The sequence below is a fragment of the Camelus dromedarius genome, chromosome 7, assembly GCF_036321535.1.
Source record: "Camelus dromedarius isolate mCamDro1 chromosome 7, mCamDro1.pat, whole genome shotgun sequence".
Lineage (NCBI taxonomy): Eukaryota > Metazoa > Chordata > Mammalia > Artiodactyla > Camelidae > Camelus > Camelus dromedarius.
The window spans coordinates 28477501-28499199 of record NC_087442.1 but is presented as its reverse complement, the minus strand read 5'-3'; the positions used below and the strand labels follow the sequence as shown (position 1 = coordinate 28499199).

Here is a 21699-nt window from a genome sequence, read left to right as displayed (position 1 = left end):
ATAAAAAAACTATTCAGCCCAATCTATTTTTAGTTATTCACAGTAGAATGGTAAACCAAAGAGCTATGAGCCATCACTGACACCAGTTACACAAAAGGATATTGGTAATCCATTAGACATTAGTAAACATTCTTAAATAAATGAGTTACTTCAATAGCACCATCCTTTCAGAACCAAGGACAGCTACAAGGACACCTTCCCTGTTCCCCCCCATCCCCTCCTCCTTCCTTTTGTGCTGATCTCAAAAGTTGGGAGTGTAAAAAGGAAACTCTAAAGGCTCTTAATTATGCAATTTTGCTTAATGCCTTAAAGTTTAACACATTTTAGCTTTCCTTTTAGGAGAATTATGCAGGACACTGGGGGTTGTGCTAATCCTTCAGAAAGCTTGCCTGGGTACCTGAAGTAGGAGTCTATTAACATTAGTATATTGACCAAGCCCACTACTATCTTAGAGCCCAAGTGACTGAGGAGACTTGCCTGAGGGGCCCTTATACATTTTTGTCTGACTCAAAGGGCCTAATATCCTGGGAAAATTTAATGACCCTTGGTTTTGATCTAGTGACAGTAAATTTTGGGGTTTAGTGATTTAGCATTAACAGAATGTTATAATTCTATGCAGTTAAGTGTGAGTACTTAGAATAGAAAAGCTGAAGAGAGGATAAGAGAGGAGGTAAGTGGGAAAGAGGAAAATATGCAAATGATCTTGAAGAGATAGAGATTTGCAGTCAGTTTGATGTGGAATATGTGAGTCAGTCAAAGCAATGAAGAAAAAAAATGTAGTCACAGCATATGCAAAGAAAGGTTATGTTACCTCTGTCACGAGACATATGAATGTTTCACTGTTAAGTAAAACTCATCCTAAATGTCATTTATTAGAGCCTTCCACGGTTTTCTGATGAGCTTTTATCACCCAAGGTAAAGTGTGAGGACCGGGACCTGTATTAGGTTCTTGGCATATTCTAACCAGCTTTTTATCCTGGATTTCTATTATCCATCCTCATTCTCCCAAATAATCACCTCTCCCCCTCTGTTCAACCTCCCCACTGTCATTGTATTCCTGTGGATTTTGTAACTGGGAATGTTCCCTTTCATATGAAAATATAGCTGGTGTCGCTTTGCAAAAGAGATAAGACTAATTAATTGGTTACTTTGGCAATCACTTAGTCCCGAGTCTAGCAGGAAGGGCTGGTTTTTGGCAGGAAAGAGAATTAAATGCTCAAATTCCCAAGCTGTTAGCTAGCAGATGTATGTTCAGATAGAAGAACAAAGAACCTTCTGGAACAAAGTTGAGAGCTCTGGGTGTGTTGTCAGTTGGAAGGGGAATCTGACTGCTTTGGCTCAAAGGCAAGAGCTCAGCTCCATGTGTTCTGACTTTCTGTACCAGTCCCCGCACCTCACCTCTCCAACCCCATGCCTCCAGCCTGCTGAGAAAATACCACTCTAAAGGGGACACATATGGCTACAAATTCAGATTTTCACCCCGCCACACGCCTGTGCATCTTTATCACTGAGATAATTGTATTAGGCGGCATGAGGTGCTTTCCACCTGGCCTTTCTTTGTGGCTATGTGACAATCCCACCTCCCTGTTTCCAACAAGGCCGGGCTCAGGCAGGTCACTGACTGACTTGCAGTCTCAGTCAACAGCAAGAGGCCGGCATTCCCTACACAAAGAGCCAATAACCTGTTTCTTGGTATTTGGTTTCTGCTAGAATAACTCCCCCTTTTCAGTATCTTTTAACTTTGTGGTATCAAGGGTACCTAAGAGAATGATATGGCTTGAAAGCTCTCTAGATACTATTGATGCCATCCTATTTTGATGTTTATGAACATTCTCCACTTAGTAAAATCTATCATAGCTTCACATTTGAACCACTTCGCACCTCCTCCATTTGTCAATTCCCTAGTCTAAATCACCATCGGATCTCACCTGGATCAGTGTCTTTGCCTCCTACCTAGCCTTTGGGAATCTACCGTCATTTCGCTTCAGTCTAATCTCAACCAGGCATCCAGGGTGACCCTGTCATTTCACATCACATCTCTGCTAAAAGCCCAACAACGGTGGCTTCCCAGCACACTCAGAATAAAAGCTAAAGTCCTTGTGGTCATTCATAATGCTCTGTATGACCCAGTCTACCACCAACTCTCTGGCCTCAGTGCCTATTTATTTTTCTTTTGGCCACTGTGTATGCTCCCACTGCAGGGTCTCTGACTGGCTGTTTCTTCAGCTTGACTTGCTCTCTTCTGAGACAGTCACGTGGCTCACTGCCTCCCTTCCCACCCTGTAAGTTTTTTCTTCTCTGCTTTTTTTAGCATCCATCACTATATGCTTTACTTGTTTATATTTTTATTGCATTCCCTGCTATAATGCAAGCTTCATTTCTCCCTAATTTCCTTATGTTTGCCTTGTGAGTTTTCCTCTCTTATTAGCATCTTATATTCTTTGAAGCATTCAACTTGGTATCTTTGCATCAAAGCTATCAGTTTGTTTTTTTTCCCCTAGCCTTTGGGTGATATAACTGACATATAACATTGTGTAAGCTTAAGGTATGCGATGTGTTGATTTGATACACTTACATATTGTGATGTGATTACCACCATAGTACTAGCTAATAGCTCTATCATGTCACATAACTACAATTTTTTCTTTCATGGAGGAACATTTAAGATCCACTCTCTCAGCAACTTCCAGGCACATAATAGAGTATGATTGGCTATAACCATCATGCTGCACATGAGCTCCCCAGGACTTATTCTCACACCTGAAAGCTTGTAGTCTTTGACTATCCTCTCATTTTAAGTTATCACTTTGTGGTGTTGGGAGAACTGGACAGCAGCATGTAAACCAATGAAGTTAGAACTCTCCCTTACTCCATACACAAAAATAAACTCAAAATGGCTTAAAGACTTAAATATAAGACAAGACAAGATGTACCTCCTAAAAGAAAACAGAGGCAAAACATTCTCTGACATAAATCTTAGTAATGTTCTCCTAGGATAGTCTGCCCAGGCAGTAGAAATAAGAGCAAAAGTTAACAATGGAACCTAATTAAATTAATAAGCTTTTGCACAGCAAAGGAAACCATAAGCAAAACAAAAAGACAACCTACAGAATGGAAGAAAATATTTTTAAATGATGTGACTGACAAAGGTTTCATTTCCAGAATGTATAAACAGCTCATACAACTTAATAACAAAAAAAAAAAACAACCTAATCCGAAAACGGGCAGAAGACCTAAACAAGCAATTCTCCAATGAAGACATACAAACGGCCAATAGGCACATGAAAAATTGCTCAATATCACTAATTATCAGAGAAATGCAAATCAAAACTATAATGAGGTATCACCTCACACCAGTCAGAATGGCCATCATTCAAAAGTCCACAAATGATAAATGCTGGAAAGGCTGTGGAGAAAAGGGAACCCTCCTGCACTGCTGGTGGGAATGTACTTTGGTGCAGCTATCATGGAAAACAGCATGGAGATTCCTCAAAAAACTAAAAATAGAATTACCATATGATCCAGCAATCCCACTTCTGGGTATATATACAGAAGGAACTCTAATTCTAAAAGATACATGCACCCCAATGTTTACAGCAGCACTATATACAATAGCCAAGACATGGAAGCAATCAAAATATCCATCGACAGATGACTAGATAAAGAAGCTGTAGTATATTTATACAATGGAATACTACTCAGCCATAAAAAAGAATAAAAGAATATCATTTGCAGCAACATTTATAGATCTAGAGATCATTATTCTCAATGAACTAAGGCCAAAAGAGAAAGAAAAATACCATATGATATCACTCATATGTGGGATCTAAAAAAAAAAAAAAAAAAAGGAAAAAAAGGACACCATGAACTCATCTACAAAACAGAAATAGACTCGCAGACATAGTAAACAATCTTATGGTTACTGGGGGTAGGGGGTGGGAAGGAATAAATTTGGTAGTTTGAGATTTGCAAATGTTAGCCACTATATACAAAAACATTTAAAAAACCAAGTTTCTTCTGTATAGCACAGGGAATTATATTCAATATCTTGTAATAACCTTCAATGAAACAGAATAGGAAAATGAATATATGTATGTATATGCATGACTGAGACATTATGTTGTACACCAGAAATTGACACATTGTAACTGACTGTACTTCAATAAAATAAATAAGTAAAAATTAAGTTATCACTTTGGATTCCCTCTTCCCCAGGTCTAAGGTCAATAGACCAAACAGATCATCATTATCACAAAAAAATCTTTATACTACGGAGAGGGAACAGAAATATTCTAAGATAAAGAGAGGATAGATTTTCACTAGGTAGGTCTGTTTAACAGGAAAAGAAATGCAGGATAACAGAAAGCAGAAATATTGTTTAATGTAGAATAAGGATGGAAAAGACATTCAAACCAGAACAAATTAACTCCAGCCCCCTGCTGTGAAACTGAGGAAAATAGACCATTTCCTCCCAGTTCTGATCAAATTCTCAACAGCGGCATAACTCATGGAAAATCTCAGGCTTCTTGGTCTTTGGATACTTCCCGTCTGACTGGGTCCACTTTTCTGCAGAATCCTGCATTCTTAACTATCCAGACATGGGTCTGGATGACAGTCACTTTAAGTCAACATAGGAAGGGTTGCCTTTAGTTATGTCTCTAGACACTTAGAGATTAAACGGACCCTGACTGGGTTGTATAATCAACCATCCTTTTATCCATGTCTTTGGGGATCACAGACTTTTTCTGAGGCTTCTTCTGGGGAAATGGATGGACATTAGGCTTTGTCAGTATTTTTCCTTAGTTGACTTTTTAAAATTCAGGGAGTAAATTTATGCCCAATAATCTATAGGAGTATCTTGTCTCAACTCTTACTTACAAATTAAACTAACTTGTCAAACACTTTTTTCCCCCCAGTTAAGAGATCAAACTAGCCGGGATAGAGAAGTTTGTCTCAAATACTACTATGGTAGGGTACAACAGTGGTCTTTGTTTTCGCTCATGCACCCTTTCCAATTATTTTAATAAATCATTGCCTCAAAGATTGTTGTTTTCTGGGAAAAAAATCATCATTAATATTAAATAGTTGCAAAGTATTTAATTTCCGGCACACTGGAAGAATTGACATTTAAAAATAAAATTATTACTATATTCTTCTGTATGTCTCATGAGAAATCAAATGCTGTAATTTTATAACTGCCATAACCTATCTATAATATATTAATATACTCTTCTTTAGCATTCAGAATTTTTCCATTGTTCCTTTTTCTTTGCTAACTCATATTTCCATTCTACTATATTTCTAAAGATATTTATCCTTGAATGATGTATTTTTGCTTGAAAAATATTTTGTTGACCATTGTATTGTGCTTACCTGTAATAAAACATGCATATAGGTTTAAATCTTAATTTTTAATTTTCTCTAACCATGAGACTTTAAATTTTATAAGTTTTTTCTGAACTGAGTTACTATTTAATTTTTAATAACATATTCTTCATCAAAATAACACCATTGTATTAAAAATATTAGTGAATTAAACACAAAAAGTAAACTTTTAATTGAAAAATCTTAAAATGAGATGAGTAGTGATCAAACTTTTCTTAGGCTTTTAGTGAAAAGAAACTGTATTTACTGCTAAAAACTAATCATACATTATAACATTAAGTATTTTATAATATGGTATTTTATGAGGATTGACTGTAATTGGAATACTTCATATAGTATTATATATACAAATTTCCAAATTCTACCTCCAAAAGATTCTAACTCAGTAGTTTACCCCCTGCCCCTTTGAGAAGCACCAATTTTACAAAATCTACTAAAGATTTAGGTCCTAATTCTAAGTGCAAATGATATTTCTTGAAAGATTCTTAGTACTGGCTATGGCAAATTCTGTAGGGCTACAAAGACCTATGAGATTCCAATTTAAGGGCTGACATGATCAGAACTGTGGGAAGAGCATATGAAGAGTGGATTGCTGAGGACCAAAAGAGGATACAGACACACCAGCTGGAGATTATTTCAGTAGTTCAGGCAGGAGATGATGGTGGCTTAGGATAGGGTGGCAGTATTCATTACGGAAACAAATAGATGCAGAATACACTCTAGTGCAGCCCTACAGAATTTGCCATAGTCAGTACTAAGACAATGCATGGAAATAAGGAATAAATGTCCTCTGGAAGCAGAGACCACCATCTGGAACTGAAAAACTCCAACGTTTGCTTTTTGTTTCCCTCAGCTGAAAATGAGGAAGCCAAATTATGGCCTAAGAGCTGAGGAATTTAGATCTGTTAGGAGGGTGGACACATCTCTTACAAGGAGCATGACAAATCACTGAGCATCACCAGCCTGCAGACAACGATGTGAGAATCACCTGCAATCTCATCTGGGCCATGGGCTCTCTTTCTGTTATGCCTGTGTTAGTGGCGAGCTGCCTCTGCAGCCTCAGAACAGTGAGGGTGGCGCTCGGTCCAGGTAGGGAAAGAAATCAGCCCTTGCCTCCTCCCTGCCTCTTCCTTAAGGGCCCAACACTCTTTCTGACATCTGTTGCTTTTCCCACTGTCCCTAGTTAATCAATTCTTTTCTCATAAACTCAAAGATATTTGCCACAAGGTTTATTTACTCATGTTGAATTGATGGATCTCCAAGCAGGAATCTCAGGAGAAATTAACTTTCAACCCTATCAAGGTCTTCTGTGATATCAAGGACGGCCACCTGAACTCTTGAGCCATGTACTTGCTTCAATTGCCAGTGATGTCTGCTGTATGACTGAAGTCCCTGGCAAAAAGTGCAGGGTTATTTCTGCCATCATCAACTCCCAGAGACAAAGGGAACGTTCTGTTAGTGATCCTCCCCTTCAGATTCACAAGGCTTGTGAAGGGCTAAAATTAGCCCGAGCATCTCTAATCAGAGGTACAATTCACTTGAACTCCTGACTTTTTCTGGCTCTTTCTAACACTGTGGGCCAGGACTGCCCACACATAGCAGGTGATGTGCCCACATAGAGAAAGTACAGCACAACAGCCTCTGTCTTAACAGTGAAGTCCTGCAGCCATATTTTCTGATGCTTCTCTTGTTGCCAATCTGTCTTACCATTCTCTGGACCCTGCCTACAACTCCTCCCCTGGACATGGATGGAACCACCTGCCAGCTTGCCTACCCACCTCTCCACTCTTGGGCCAACCCCCTACCCACCTGCTTGCCTGAGCTGCGTATCTAGCTTTGTCTGCTCCTCTGACACATGATTTTTGTTTTTCTTTTTACTGTTGTTTTTGCTGTTTTTATTTTTATATAGAAAGAACTTTGCAGGGTTTTGGTGTTGTTGCTTTTATGTTTTGTTTGCAAAAGCATTGCAAATTTGACCCATAACCTCTCCTCCCTACTCTTTTTTTAGTTTCAGCTGTAAGTAGTAAGTGTGAAGTCAATGTTCTCTTGCAACTCATGTTATATAATAAACAGAAAAACTATTTTTGGTAAACTAGGTAATTTAAAAATGCAGCTGTAGTTGAATATTTAAAGGATTTTTGGGGCAAACATTTACATATTATAAAGGATTCATTTATGCTATGAATTCTTTTCCCCAATGTACATTTTTCATGTATTTAGACTGTGTCTTCTTAAAGTGGAGCATTTCAGCAACATGAGAATAACTTTTGTCATTCATAATCCTTCCTGCCTATAGAAAGAGGATAATTCCAAACTAACTGGACATTACTATAGCACTTGCCGTTATTAAACCTGGATGTAATGGAAAAATCCTCTCCACAGCCTCCCAGCTGTGCCAGCACACACGAGTCTTTAATCCTGAGCTGGTGTCTTCCGGATGATACAAATGTCAAGAGTAATAAACTTCCGTGTAGATGATGTTTTCTGCCTGAAGGCCCCAAGTACCTAGAGTAACACCAGGACTTCATACATTAAACAACCAGAATGTGGTAAACTGAAACCACTCACCTCTGTCAAGTTAATGAATATGCCAACTGATAAATGCAAAGTCCACGTGCGGCAATCGGTACTGTCTCAAATGAGGACATCAGCTGTGCCCCAGTTTAGTGCAGGGGCTGAATATAGAAATGGCCTATATACTACTCACACATTCTTCCACACAAAGAAGGCTATGATTATGTTTACATGACAGCAAAAGGGGAATAGTCTTTCCTTCGTGGAGTCATCAAAGTGCCCCGAATCTTCCCATATTGGCCAGTGACCCCCCCCCCCATGAACAAATTCTTTGAATCCACCATTTTTTAGATATTACTAAAGTAAAACGAGCCATCATTCCCCCCTCTGATCTAGGTTTCTGGAAGGCAAAATTGCTAGACCTTGGAATCTGATGATGTGGGAGGGTCAGGGCAAACATGGGGGTTAGCCCACCATGGCAGTTGCATAGGACCAGAACTAATCGATTAATAAGTATCAATTTTCACCAACCACTAAATAGTTGAGTTTCAGTATGTCCAGTATTTTAAACTTACTTTAAAAAGATACTGAATTATGACCTTGCTGGGATCCTAGAGCACATCAAATGTTTCTTTGTCAATCCCAAGGCACCTCCTGTAGAGAACTGCACATAACAGCTACACAATTAATCCTTAAGAGGATCACAGAGTATGAGTTGAACCCCAGGAAACCCTTAAAAATGTTTCAGTCTAACACTTATAAAGCTAGATAAGTCACTGGGCAAGCCCACTCAAGTGCTGAGATGCTTTCATATACAGAATAAAAGAAGGAACAAAACACTGGAAATTTTTTAAAAGCCCCAAACACAAAAGTATAACATTTTGAGATGGACATGACTTTAGTGATCAAAGTCAGCATCTTAAACTCCATAGTTGATTATTACAGTCACCCCCTTACATGCGCCTACAATTAACTTGCCGTTCTCTAGTTTTATCTTACTCCTTTGGCGAAACTACAGTAGTGCTGAAACCCATCTCTCCCATTAGTCCATGACTAGCCCATATTCTGCTGAGTTTGCATGAGTAAGATACAGAGTCCAGATCTAGCCTTTAAGAGAACCAGCAGATCCCTTTTTTCTGTCTCTTGGAGCCCTGAGCTGCCACATAAGAACCCCAGGAGGTCACATGGGGGAGTACTGAGATGACAGACATGTGGGTAAAGAACACATTCTGGCCTTTCAACCCAGCCAAGCTTTCAATGACTCCAGATCCAGCCAAGATCTGACTGCACCTGGATGACAGATACCAAGCAAGAACCACCTAGCTGAGCTCAGTATATTCATACAGCCTTGGCGTACAATAATAAATTATTCATTTAGGGCACAAAGTTTTGGTTGTTTATCACACAGCAATAAGTAATTCTGTTACCACATTTGGCAGGCATGAAGACACTGGCTCCAACTAGAGGGGGCTTAATGGACCAAGGGCCCCCAACTACTGCCTCTGAAATCCATTGTTATACTTGCATAGTACATAAAGCCAGGCTTCCAAATGGCTGCTTGTAGCAGGGATATCAAGACAGGCCCATTCCTGGGAAACCAGCATCCCTCAGATGGTTGACTTTAGCTTGAGAACTTCCCAGTAGACTTGCTGAATCCACTTTAAACTGTAGCCATTCCAACTTTGCCCCCTCCCTTCTTCACTTGTGGTCAGACCATCATTGCAGACTGTCAGCTGTCCCAATCTTATGTGGCTCCCTTCTCTGGCTTTTTCTCATAGGCATTTCCTCTAAAATACCTGTATGTTTAATTCTATCTTGGCTTCTGCACAGAGAACCCAGGTTAACCTACCCACTTGCCCGGCTCTCCTCCTACCTCTTCAGTCACTGCTTTCCAGTCTCTTTCATTGGTGTCTCTTCATCTCCCTGAAGTCAAAGGATTGATGTGCCCGAGGCCTTGGTCCCTTGGGCTTCTCTTCTCCAGCCGTACTCATTCCCTTGGAGATCCTGTCCAATGCCATGGCTTTATATACCATTTATAGGTTGAAGACTCCTAAATGTATGTGTCCCCAACCTGGACCTCTCCTCAGAACTCCAGACTTGATATCTCACCCTGATCATGGGAACCTCTCAAATTTAACACATGCAAAACCGCCCTGACATTTCCCCCAAACTTGTTTCCTTCACGTTGCTCGCTGTCTCAGTAAATGGAAACCACATCCTTCTAGTTCCTGGGGTCATTCTTGATTCTTGTTCTCTTATGTCACTCTGTCATCAATAGATCCTGTCATCTGTAACTTCAAAATAAGTCCAACATCTGACCACATCTCACCACCTCCTTTGATATTACCCTGGTCCAATCTCTCATCCACCTTCAACTCTCATCTGGATTATCGCAACATCTCTAATCTGGTTCCCCGTTTTTCTTCTTGCCCCACCTTCACCTTATTCTCAAACAGCTGGCAGAGTAATCTTGATAAAAGTTGTCAGATCATATCATTTCTCTGCGTCAAACCTTCTTTGACTGAACAATCTCACCTTACTCTGAACAAGACAAAGTCCTGATAATAATGTATAAATCCCTCCACAATCAGGCCGCCAGCACAATTCTCCTCTCATCTTTGCTCACTCTTCTCCAGTTACATTGGTTTCCTTGGTGTGTCTCAAATATGCCCACCTGCCCCAGCTTCAGAGGGCCTTTGCACTGGCCCTCTGCTTGGAACATTCTTCCCCCTATACCAGCCCCTCACTTCTTTCCAGTTTTTATGCAAATATCAACTCCTCAGCTAGAGCTTCTCAGCCACCCTCTCTAAAACTGTAATCCATCAGGATACTTTACATCCTCCCTTCCCTATTTTAATTGTCAATTTAGCACTTGTCACTATCTAAGGTAATGTATATTTTGCTTATTTATCTGGTGAATTTTCTCCCCAAGTCTATGCAGGGAGAGACTTCTGTTTCTCTGCTGTTTCTCAGCATTTGGAATACTGTCTATTACACAGAAGATGCTCAATAAATATTCATTGAATACATTAATTTTCTAAAATAAAAATACATGAGCCAAATTTCATTGCAGTGAGTCAGGGACACAAACTGCTGTTTGTTTCACTGAAATTGCACAGAGTATATCATTCTGGAATTGGATTGTAACCTAGGTTTGGGAAACTTTTCATTATGGAGATAGTTTCAAAATAATGGTATATTGTATAACTGAACCACTTTGCTGTATATCTGAAACTAACACTGTACATCAAGCACATTTCAATAAAAAAGTGGTTTTTTTAAAATAATGGTATAGTTCATGCTCTCCATGTGTAATTTCCCTTTCTTGTCACTTATCTATTGGATTTCCTACTCTGGATAGCTAATCATGGTAGAGTGTCAAGCAAAATCAAAGGGAAAATCCCCTACCTTATTTCTTAGAAGAATGCATCTCCACCTGAATTCATTCTGCAGGGAAGTTCACTTGTTCAGGTAGGATATGCAGACTTAATAAAGGAGAGGAATAAAAAGGAAGAAAGGATGAGCTTAGAAATTTTAAACTCTTCCTTCCCTCATCCCTATGGACGGGGAAGGTAGATCTTTAGTCACTTGAGCCCTGTAGTTTTTGGTGCCAAAAATTTCACTCCTCCTTCCTCCCACTCTTCTTGACATATATTTAAAACAGTCAGATGCAAGAGGATCTTCACAAGGGGAGGAAGCTGTGCATTCTCTTTACTGTATCCTGGGTTATTTTTAGCAGATTTAAAGAACAGTTTTTGACAATAGGAAAATGGGGCTCTTGGAGAACTAGTTATTTAAACCCCTGCTGAATGTATCCTGACAAAAATTAGAGAGTTTTATTAATTAGATGGCTTGAGAGAATTAAATCTTGCATCACCACCCTGAGTGCCAAAATAAGTTGAAATCTTTAAACTTAGTCTTATAATTAGAGGGTCCCAGTGAGAGAGCCAGAGTAGTCAGTATCCGTATTGAAGAACCTGGCTGGTAGCATGCATTAGCTAGCGGAAATTGCAGCAGCAAATTCAGAAGGACAAAGGAAAGGTGGGTGTCACTGAAAAGACATGTGCTTGACTTCAATCTCCACGAAATCAGGACAGCAAGTTGGAACTTACTGCTTTGACATTGTCTCTGCAATTTACACTGAAGTATTTGTGCCATTATCTGCACAAAGGGTAAAAAAGGAAAACTTTAATTGTCCCACCACTTTCTGAAAGACAAAAAGGTAGGGATGAAAAATCAATGGAATTCTTTCCCAAGCCCTAGCAGGCAATAGTTTTAGCTAAAAATTTGTACAGGAGCTCTAGTGAATTTCATGCAACTTCAAACGTTCTCTAGAATCAAGTACCATGTTGTAGCTCCCCTAAATGAGAATGCCTACTTTTCAAAAATATGACATTTTTCAAGTCATTTGCATTTTAAAGGTCTAAGGAATTTTAATCACTGATTGGTTTTAACCCACGTTTCCTGCGTGCTTGTATAAGTATACACCCTCGACTCTGCCATGCTCATAAAAATCCTCTCTTAAGCTCTTACTTTCATGGGTTTTTAAAATGGCTCATCTCCCCACAGCTCTCGTCAGCCTGCCTTCCCAAATGGTCCCCCAGCCTGGGAAGATGAAAGGCCCTCTTCACCACAGCCAGGGCTCTGTTTCTCTTTCACACTAATGGAAAATAACTTAAGGATGGGAAAGGAGCTGAGAATCACAGGCTGACCTTGAGCTGGCAGAATGCATTTCCGCACAGGGGCTTTTCCAGCTCTCATGTGGTTTTCATTCCCACTTGGAAAAGCCACCCGATACTCAAATTTCTTTAATTAAAATAAATTTTACTAGTTCATACTGAACCAGTCATTACAGAATACAGGGAACCAACTTGTTTTGTGACCTATTAGTTTTAGACTCTGGAGTCAAGCCTATTAGTTTTAGACTCTGGAGTCACGCTGCCTCTTAAGTTCAAATTCCAGCTCACCCCCTTACTAGCTGTGCAATCTTGAGCAAGTTACTTAACCCTTCTGTGCCCTGTTTTCTCATCTATAAAATTAGAAACAATATTATTTCTATAAAATGGGAAACATGGCCTATTTCAAAGGGTTGTTGTAAATATTTAATAATTAAATATACATAAAATATTCTATAAGTGTAAGCTATTATTTTATATTTCCCTTCACTAATATAGTAACAGGCACACAGTTAAGGCTCTTGATAACATTTAATGCCTCTAGGGTTAAAAACCACATAAAACTTCTATGGTATCTATTGGCTCATTAGTATCGGTCATTGCTATGATCTGAATATTTGTGTCTGCCCCCACCCCCCAAATTCACAGGTTGAAATCCTAACCTCCCCAAAGTTGGCAGCATTAAGAGGTAGGGGGGAGCTGTGGGGTGTGATTAGGTTATAAGGCTAGAGCCCTTTTTAATGGGATTAGTGTCATAAAGGAGGCTCCACAGAGACCCCTAGCCCCTTTGGCCATGTGAGGACACCATGAAAGATTGACAGTCTGCAGCCTGGGAGGCAGCCTCACCCAACCACGTTGGCATGCTGATCTTGGACTTCCAGCCTCCAGAACTGTGAGAAATAGATCTCTGTTGTTTATAAGCTACCCGGTCTGTGGTGTTTTGTTACAACAGACTGAAAAGATTAAGACAGCCATTTCACAGTTACTAAACATTTTCATGTCCACAAAAAATGTTCAGTTGACTCACATTCTGACTATCCATTAGCTGGTGTTTGGGGCCACAAGGCTAGTTTCATTAGGAGTGAAGAACTGATGTTCTTGCCAAATGAGAGGCAGACAATGTATCTCTCAAATAATATGCTGTCAATAATATGTAAGTGAGTCTCAAGGAATTATGTGCTATTACCACCAATAAGCATTTATTGGGTGATGACTGTGTGCTGGGCACCAAGCCAGATGCTGAGGACAGATAAAGGGCCATGACATGGTCCTCTACAATCAGCTTAAAACCTAGTTGGAAAGACAGGATACATTCATCAAGAGATAAAGAAAAACAAATTGCAACATGAGGTCAGTACAGAATAAGTAGAGCAGATAATTGTGCTCCAGCAATTCAAAGGAGCAAGAGGCTATTCCGGGTTTGGGCTGCTGGAAAAATCTTCCTACAAAAACACCAGAACCCAAAGAGGCCTTGAAGATGACACAGAGCATTAAACAAGTAGGAAAAAAAAAAAGAGAAGAGAAAGCATTTTATTGGTCAAAGATGTAGAAATGTTTGGGACACAATTGGGGAATGAGCTGACTGGTTTAGCTGGATCAGGGTATCATAGCCCTCCATCAAGGATGATTCTCCAATTTCATGCAGTATGTATTTTTAAATTCAATCTGAATTTAGACTTGCGAAAAAAAATTCCATATTTTCTCACACAGGGCATTATTTCTCACGTGGACATGATTAACCAATACAATAAAGTGATTCCCTAATACACTACACTTTAAACTTCTCCTTTGCAATTTTTTTTGTCACTCATCAATACATCCAATCAGATGAATGTTGGGGAAAGTTGGAAGAGAGACTTAGTTCAGCCACTAGGGTTACATTAAAATTGAAATTAAAAACGCTGAGGAAAATTGGCAGCATATGCGTTTCTTTTGCCATTGTTACTCCCCTTTATTCTACCCTGTACCTAATCAGAGAAGCAAAACATTTAGAGCTAAAAGGAAGTAGAAAGACTATTTTGTGCAATTTCTTACTTTACAATGAAGAGACGGTGATATACTCATGAGGGAATAAGTAAGATCTTATAGTAATGACTGGCAAAATCAGGACCAGACCTGAGAACTGGAGGTCGAAACCTGTCTCTTGACTATCTCTATACCAGATTGATGGAGAGAACCCAGTGGCTGAAGACTGGCCATAGAAACTAGGAGAAAGTCAGTGGGCAGAGTCTGTGAGGGATGGGCTAAAAGACTGGTGGTCTGCTGTGATGAAAAGAGGAGTTCAGAGAGTACAGAAGCCTGAAAGAGTGAATATGACATGCTCCTGGGGCCAGAAAAAAATGGCCCCAAGGTCAGAATCTTAGAGAAGTGGGAATCTGTGAGTCTGAAGTCCCTTCATGTGACTTAGGGATTTGTGATCAGAGTACAAGAAACAATGGTTCCTCCAACGAATTCCAATTCAACTTGGAAAATTAATTATTCTTTCAATTACCAGAAATGAATCTCAAACAGTATTTTCCTGAATATCAAAGACTCTATTACACTTTTTTGATACTTTATTTAAGGTTCCTATGTTTCTTGCCAACTGATTCTACAACTGTTGTCATTCGGAGCGCTGACCGACCAGTGGAATGTGGGACAGTTCCAGTGTGCCAAAACGCAGTTGCAGATCACATAAAGGTATGACAGATATGATACTCATTTATATGTATCTTAATAATCAGTAAATCAATGTTTATTGTAATGGTTATTTTTAGTTGGTCAGTGACTTCTACAACCTCAAATCTACTCTCTAGTTCAACCTTTTAAAAAATTTCCCTGAATGTCTATCAGTACGAGGAATATTTTTCCCTTCTCATAGAAAATCTCAGTGCCCACTCAGCAAAACTGACACACAAATGATACTGGTGCTGAGATGTGTCTTATCGAATATTTCACAAATGGTCATAATTAGGAAGCAAGAGCTCAGTGCCATTTGTAAGCCTGAAGATAAAAGTTATGTTGCAGGTAACAGAATTCTACCCAGATGGAGATAAATTCCAACAAAATAGAACAAGGCTATGTCAGTGGATAAAGTGACAAAAGAGTTTCAATATGGGACAATATACAAATACTCAAGGAGCAAACAAAAGTTAAAGATTTATAAATTCTGATTTACAGTGAGTTTGACCTGTTTCTTACAAGAAAATTATCTAAAGTGCGTTAATGGGCATTTATTGAAACCATACAACTTGACTACCAAGAAGGCCAAGAAATGGGTATAGTAAGGATGAGTGTTGGACATAAACCCTTATCAACAGCCTGCACACAGAATGCGAGAGCCTCACCTGAGTTGTGCCATGCACTTGTCATTGCACCTCCAGAAAGTGAGGGTGCATTTGGAAAAGCATTGCAATCTTACTGACCATTGTATCCCCAAAGATCTTGGCACATTAACAGGTTCTCAAAAAACTGCTTTGTAAAATAAACCACTAGGAGACCCCATATGATAAATTAGACTAAGGGGATGGTATAAGCAAAGGTACAGTTGTAGATCTGAAGAGGGGAGTCTGAAAGCTAGAGGCTGAAAAGAGATAGGAACAAAACCTACAAAATGAACGGATTCCTCCCTCCCACTCGCAGAAAATCCAGTATATAAAATAAGGAATCCTTTGAAATTTAAGAGATAAATATAAGCCAGAAAAGATTTGCAAAGAACACAGTAAATTTACATATCTCATTACTTTACAAGGTACATGTGTTGAAAATGTATATGAAATTTTAAACAGGGTTTAATATAATCCAAAAAATACATTAAAGGAAACAGGAATATTTAAGTGTTCTAAATTTCTGAGATCGATATAATGGAAAGGAATTATGCTCCAACTCTCTCAAAGCATAAAATATATATAATGTGAGAACACTCAACTTGGAAGCAGAATAGCTGTACTCAAATTTCACCTACCAGCCACCTACCAGCTCAGTGACCTTGCACAGGTCACAATCCCTCTAAACCTCATTTTCCTCACCTGTGAAATGGAGATAAGACCTCCCTTGTGGAATTGTTGAATAATAACTATGACAATGTAGTTGAGAGTATAAGCATGAAAGTATGTTAAGCACATATATAAGGTACGAAATAAATCCTTCATACCACTGTGATACAGAACATCAAGAGGACCCACTGTGACACTGATGGTTCCAGAGTTCAGTATCTAAAGTTTCCATTTATCAAACTTCCAACTGACGAGGTGCTAGGAATAGACTCACTTTACCATAGCAGGGATCTCTGCCATGGGAACTTTAGTGTCAACACCCACCTTTTGTTCTTAAAATGCAGGGATAGGTGGGAAGGTAGGTGGGGAAAGGTGAGGATTCCTATGGCCTTCTAAAAAAATGCCTGAGGAGATGACAAGTTCTAAAACCTGGCAATTCTTGGCATTTCCCTGGCACGAATGCTAGTTTAAAGATCACAGAATAAGAACTTCATTTTCAGAGCTAATGCAGATCTGCCAGGATCCTGGCACCTGGATGGCAGCTGCTCAGAACTTCTGGCTTCTGGAGAAAGGCCACACAGCAGGGTTTTTCCTTAAAGATGACATTAAAATGACAATATCAAGTGGTAAAAAGAAGTCCACATTTTAATGAATTCAGGATTGACGCCCACGGCACCCTATTCGAACAGCGGTAAGGGTCTTTAGAAGTCTGGCTTTATAAAACACAAACAAACAAACAAAAATAGATCTACTGTAAACTACTTACCGGTTTTCCGGAGAAAGAGCGCAACCCGCTCCCCGATAATACCACTCGTCTCCTCAAACTCCTTTAGTGCTTTGGTTCTCAAGCTTGCCTGACACTGGAATCACCTGGGAAGCTTTCAGAAGTCCTGACACTTCGGCTACATTCCAGAACAAGTAAATTAGAATCCGTGGGGGTGGGGCCCAGGTATTGGTATTTTTAAGGCTCCCCAGATGATTCCGATGGCAGCCAAGATTGAAAATCACGACTCGAATAGATTTCCATTCTCACCTGTATAAGATCCATGCTCCTTAGCTTGGCATTTAAGTCCTGCCACACCTTCATCCCTGTATATGTTTTCAGCCATATTTCCTACATTTCCATGCCCTAGCTAACCAGCCTGTTCTGTTCATACACTATTTACCTGCTGATGATACAGATCCCTGTGTTTACTTCCATTTATCTTACCTCTGCTTATTCAAATTACATCCGTTTTTCAATGCCCGGTTCAAATGCTAGTACTTCCATGAGACTTTTCGGGGAGGGAAAGGCCTTTGGACTCTGTCTCTCTGACTCCCTCTCTCTGGTTCTGTGTCTCTGCCTCTCTCTCCTGTAACTTCTTTTTCTTTCTCCCTCTTTGATCTGCTAGACTTAGTTAAATTGAACTGAGGCAAAGTATTGTTTTTGTCTCTGATACATTGCCATAAAGAGAGACGTTTTGAGGTAGGATGTAATCTGAGAAGTGCCATCGACAGAGCCTTTTGAGTTTATGTTATTTCCTATGTTATAATTTGAAGCAATCCCCTGGCTGTAGTTTTCAGAGCAGTAGTCAGCTACAGAACAATTTCCTTGCTTCTATGAATAATTACAAATCAGTTTTGTAAAGGACAGGCCCAAGAGATCAGGACCAGCTCTCTCTCTAACATTTTTTTCTTCACTTACAGACAACACATCTTCCTGGCTACCCTCCCCTCGCATCCATTAATTCACAAGGTCTAGTGGACTGCAGGATTCAGCAGGAAAGACCAATGTTCAGGTGTCTAGGTTTCCGTGGGGAGAAAGCTAAGAGTGCTATGGGTAAAATTCCTTGATATTCAGGTTTGGCAGAAATTGGATGCAAGTGTAACTACATGGGAATAAAGAATTTTGAACAAAGCAGAGAAAACCTACTGTTAGAAACTCAGTCAAAATCAGTTTTCACAGCTTCCAGATGTTCTGCTAACTCTTAAAAAGTCTCTAGTTTTAAAGTATTAACTACCTAGCACAGTGGTTAAACAAATATGTTATCAATTAGGGAGTATTTCAAAGGGAGAACCAAAGAGAGACAAGTTGAGCACATCTTTTATTGGGCCACAATTATACCCACATGTTCTTAAGAAGAACTGTCATAAAAGAAAATGAACAAATGCTCATATTTCTGTAATTTCCTCTATATATTCTTGATATATTATGTACTGAGAATTTTCATGTGCAGGATTTTGTATTGAAGAAAAGATTATTTTCTGGTGAATGCCTACCATTAAAAAACCCTATAGATCGGTCCCTGTCCTCCTGGTGGTTTAAGCTGACAACTGAAATGGCAAAACAAACAGAGCCACAAATGCTGTGCTGGAGGGAAGGGCAAGTGGTGGAGAAGCATAAAGAGGACTCTCATTAGCTGTGGCGTCAGGGAACACTTCATGAAGTCCTGGCAGCAGAACAAAACAACTCTTAAAAATTTTAAACGAACTAAAGCCAGCAAACACACAAAAATCCAACCTCACCAACCAAACGAGAAACCCAAAGACTTAGAAACAAAAAAACAAATCCTCCAAGTTATCCAACAAGACACGCTTACTGGAAGACATCTGAGAACAATATTTAGATGTTTCTTTCTAACTTCTCCCCTTTGTCCTCTCTCTTCCCTCTTTCCCCTTCTCACATGTTTTTCCCTCCTGAGCCCCCATCTCGTCCTCCCCCCGGCTCTTCCTCTCCCTCTCAGCTCTCCGGTCTCTGACATCACTAGTAACTAATATGGAGTGGGGTGAGGGGTGGATGAAGGCAGGATAAATCCCAGCCAGAGGGTGGGGTGGGTGAGAGGCAGATTCTGAAGCAGGAGCTAAACCTGATCTCTAAGCTTCTAGGATCCTGGTGGGGACAGGAATTCCAACATGGTCCCAGCAGCCAGCCGGATGCCAGCCTTTCCCTCCTCAGCTTCAGAGCTCCTGGTACTTGAAAGATAAACAGATCCAGCGCTTTGACAGGGATCATACAGGCTTTCATAGCTGGGCAGATCAGGGAGGATCACATCCCACAAATCACCAAGACCCAGGGACCAAACCACCGTCTTAACCAACCGTGGGAGCACACTGGAAAAGTCTGGACCTTCCTAGTTTTCCACTAAGCTTCTATTTTTAGACATCTACATTTTTACATATTTTGTAAAAGTTTTATAAAATTTAGTGTTTTTAGTACATTAAATCTTTAGTTTCAGTGATTGAAAAAATAAGATGGGTTCTGAATTTTAAAAATAATAACACATTTTCACTTAAAATAAAGACCAAAATGGCATCACCAGGTGGTTCTATGGCATACCTCTGAAAGTCACTTCATGTACTGGATGTTGGCAGGCCGTCCATCAAGATGGAGAGAGTTTATAGGTTCTGCATTCTCTCTGAACTTCTTCGCAGCAGAGTTGAACAAAGGGTAAGTACAATCCTTTCTGGAAAATACAGAACAAATAAAAACTACTGTAGAATTTTCATATTGTAGAATATCATAGAGAGGGCTATGTCACTCCTAGTTTCTATTAGAACTAGAGATTATTGGTGTAAGGTATATTCTTTGAAAAATTTTTTTCTTTTCATACAGAGTTCTCATAGAATATGGACAATAGTTGAACCCATGAAGTAAGGTTGAATCCCTGAGACAGAGTATTCTGAGTAAGAAGAGAAGAGTTGTCAAGGATGCACCCATGGCGGGTATACTAACGTGGGTTCTGATGAGGAACAAGTGAACATAATGAGTACTCTGGGAGGTAGGGAAGAACCAGAATTCAACTGTTTCATGTAAATCAGGGAAAAAAGAGTTTTAAGACAAGTAAACATAATAAATAGTCTCAAATTCTATAGTTCCAAAATTTTAACCCTTGAAATGACCTCTTAAAATCCACTGCTTAGAATTCAAGGATTGTCTACACAAGAATGACTTTCCAAGATTTAGAAATCTCTGAAGCTCAGGCTTTTATTTGTGAAGTTGTCACAGTGAAATAGAAATAAAGGAAACAGAGCAAATAGGCGAACCAATGCAGGTTTGCCTCTTGTTACTGAAGCTCTTGTAGTGTTTAATCCAGTCCTTCCACTTGTCAAGTTTCTATGTTAGATCACCGGACATCCTCTCCTCAAAGTTTCTTTGAATCTCCTCCAAATAAAGGATCTCTGGAGGGTCTTCTGAGTCTCCTGTCTAGCAAGCAGGCTGGAGGGGAGAGGACGGGGCAGCAGCCAAGATGACCCCACCCTTTCCCTTCAGATCTTTTCCTTTTTCTTCACCCACAGTCACTCTCCCTGATGGCTCTCTGATGGCATTTACAATACTACCTTACAGTAAGAAAGATGATTTTAAGCTTTACTTTTGGTCAATTTTATTTTTTAAAAATCTCACAGGTTATTTCTTTGTGAGCAACTAATGCAGTCACTCCATCAAGCTTGAGAAATGTCTGCTCAAATAGCTGGTTGGTTGGATATAAGAGAACAGAACTAAAAGAATAGAAACAAATGGGAAAGGAAAAGGAAGAAAAACATGCACTATTGTGACCAAACTGTCATCTTTCTATTGATAATACAGGCAAAACAGACACACTAGTTATAAGAAATAATCCGTAAACTCAAGATATGTCTACACCCCGACCCCCGTTTACATCGCCCTGCCGTATTCAACAAATGGATCTTGTTTGATTCTTGGTGATCATCAATCCCCTGCTGCTAAGGCATTGCTTTATCTTCTCTCTCAGTGAAGTTCGGGTGTTAGGTTAGTCAGAAGTAAGTTTATCCTAATGGCTTATTATCTCTGCAGGCAACATTCTTGTTGACAAATGTGCTTAACCTGAACACAATTCTGCCAGCTGCACAGCACTGCTCAATCACTGAGTCAATTCATCTACATGTACTGATAGAAATAAACCTCTGCCAGTTTCCATCATCACCACTAAGGGGACTGGCTACAGCTTTTATCACAGCATGTGCTGACCCGTGTTAAAGCTACTTAGGATACTGGATTATATTTTTTAAAACTTGGATATGTAAGCCAATAACCCTTTAACTTTTCATTTCAGATTCACTCATACCATAGATCATTACTCAAAATGAACAAAATCTAGTATCTATTATTTAAATCTATTATTGTCATGGGCGCTTTGAACACCATGCATTAG

General features: G+C 39.5%; 1 long non-coding RNA gene across 1 annotated transcript in view; it reads right to left on the bottom strand.

Annotated features, from left to right (window-relative positions):
• The window catches only part of LOC116154055 (uncharacterized), a 134575-nt gene that overhangs the window by 32573 nt on the left and 80303 nt on the right, over positions 1–21699 (bottom strand). Inside the window, exon 2 of the long non-coding RNA XR_004137897.2 lies at positions 19866–19992. This is a non-coding gene — a long non-coding RNA (uncharacterized LOC116154055). The remainder of the gene's footprint in view (positions 1–19865; positions 19993–21699) is intronic.